Here is a 2977-nt window from a genome sequence, read left to right on the forward strand (position 1 = left end):
TAGGTTTTCTTGACCAAGTGTACAGAACCTTAGTTATTCAGTTATACATATTTTAGTTATTCAACTTACAGGTTATTTCAGAAAAATATTTATACTTGGTCTTGCATACACAAACCTCATATGATCATGCATTTATGTTCAGTTATTCCCATGCATTTCAGCCAGTCCTTATCTTATATACCAGTATATTCAAAGTACTGACAACATACTTTTCTTTACGCCATGCTGTCTTATAACATAGGTTTGGATGCTTAGTTTCCCGACCACTCTTAGACAACTCAGTGACATTCAGTAGCTATAGTGGTGAGTCCTCATCTATTGAGGACATGATGTGTATATTTCAGTTAATTCCATATTTTCACATGCTTAGTCAATTGGAGTTAGTTGGGGGTCTGTCCCATCAACTCTTCAGTCAGTTTAGAGGCTTTCAGACACTTAGTTAGATAGTCAGTCTGTCATTTCAGTATTATCAGATGCTATCAGATATTTCAGACATGTTTTAATTCGCGTTTTTGTATCCAATTTTATAGTATTTTATTAGTTTATTTTTTTGCATATGTTATATCAGTACTATTATGTTCAATGCTTATAATAGGTACCAGTTCATGGGTTAGCTTGTGACCATAAGCCCCGTTGTCACGACTAAGGGGTAGCCTCAGGTCATGACAACTACCATAACCACTATCATCCTAACATAAGAAAGATCATTGAAGGACTAGAGTACAAGCATCAACAATAAAGTGATACCGTTTCATTATAAATTTTATTTGTTGCACTACTCAAGGTGGGGCCTGTGATGTAAGATGCAATCCAATAAGCACTAAGGGCTTCATATATCAAACACCTAGATCATAAATAGAGGGTCGCTCAAGCATAAACATAACATAACATTAGTTCTTAGGACTGGGCATAGTGAGAATATGAGTGTATATATCCCCAGATGTGTAGCATAATGTTGGGATTCATAAATTCAAGGAATAAGACAAGAATTATTGCTTGAAGCTATTGCTTCTCATTCTAAGAACTGAGAATGGTCATAAGTTTGCATAGATAACATCACTTTGGGATAAGACATGACATAACATGAGTTGGTAACATATAGAAAGTATAGCTACTTAGAACTAAGCATGATGTGAGACAAGAGTTTATGGATCATGAGCGTCATAACATAAAACTTGAATACTTGAAAGTTGGATTGCTAAGAGATGTTATTTCTTCTTGCTCAGGGGTCAAAGCATGGACATAAGTTGTATAGAGAACTCGAACCTTAGTCACAGGCATGATCTGTATACATAATACTTTGGTCCAATGTCCTCTTAAACTAAAGTAGGAGGAATTTTCTATAATAAGAGTAGATCTCATTATGACTCTTCCCTGAAACTCGCCACTATGAGAAAATTCAAGATTAACCTTAGTTCATCATTTTCACATTATTTTAAAGGTAACTACCCTAGATTTGCAGACATATTATCACATTAAATCTATAAGTAAAACACTCAGTACAATAGGGGTATCACTATACACATGAATTCCAAATTCTCCCTGAAAACTATAATATAAGGACACTAAATTTTTTCTAGGATATCCCTTCTTGGGATACTAATCTTAACTTTTGTTAGGTTCTATAGCCATCACCCTATAACTAACACTCCCATAGGCATACACATCCATATTCTCTAACACATAATCATACATCCTCCACTCCTTAGTATACTAGCATTAAACCTATAATCGAATAACCTCATAATTTAATGAAAATTTTAAAACTATACTAAGAGGTCATATAATCTAGCTATATTTCCCTCAATTTTGGTCTAAATAACACCACATATCAACTCCCTAGACTTCTCCATACTATGAAATTCAAGAACATGAACTAGGTACACATGGCACTTATAACTCAAGACCGAGTACACCTTATTCTTATAACTTAAGGCTCTTATCTATCTAATGATTTAGCCACAATTCATCATTTCAACACTAGTCCTCATGCATATAACACATAGTTATCCACTAAAATTTTTCATAAGTTATCAACCTAAGCTCTTTCACACATCAAATCAAACCTACTAATTTTCTCCCACAAATCTTGCATTACTATCCTCAAGATAACATTCTTATCAGAACAATCAACATCTAAAGTTCAAACATAGTGTCTACTATCAATCATGTACTACCGATGAAACATCCTGCATACTATACTAGTCCATCAATTCTTTTAATTAGGGAAATTATCCTTAATTCCTTATTTCACATAACTACAGCCTACAAGCACATCCTCTTCACAACATTACTACTACACCTTAAAATTTACTACACACCTTCTAACATACTAGGCTAGCCTACAACTACTAGACAAAAATAATGGGACTCTCGGTGTAGTAAAACCGCATAATCAGGATAATCGATCTTAATATTATAACATAACCATTATGGTCCATTAGAATATTCTCCTTCCTCACATCACGTCTGCTTAATCATACATATATTTAATCTACTTGAAAAATTGTATAAATATCACCAAGTCCCCCTTTCTAAGATTTCCTAATTGAATGCTAAAATTTTAAATTATTAGCCAATCTATCCTCACAACCTATGATTAATTTTACTACTACAATAACTATCCATCATGAGATCCTTCCCTATTTTAAATAAATTCTAAATCATCAAAACAAATCACTTCCTCTACTAACTAACATATAATCTACAAATCATTCTACAGCCATAGCCAATAACCATAACATAATACTACACCTTCACTCACTTAAAGGTTACACAAATACAAATATCTCTTTTATTCAAAAGCTACCCTTACTCTGACTTCTAAACTCATGACTTGATATCACTAACCGTAGAATCATCTTACGACTCATAGGTCATAACACCTTAATTTATACCTCTTAGGAAGAAATACTATTCCAATATTCAGATATATATCTTTTCTCTTAAGCGTGACATTTGTAACAAAACTTTTGAA

This window comes from Capsicum annuum, chromosome 4, assembly GCF_002878395.1.
Source record: "Capsicum annuum cultivar UCD-10X-F1 chromosome 4, UCD10Xv1.1, whole genome shotgun sequence".
NCBI lineage: Eukaryota > Viridiplantae > Streptophyta > Magnoliopsida > Solanales > Solanaceae > Capsicum > Capsicum annuum.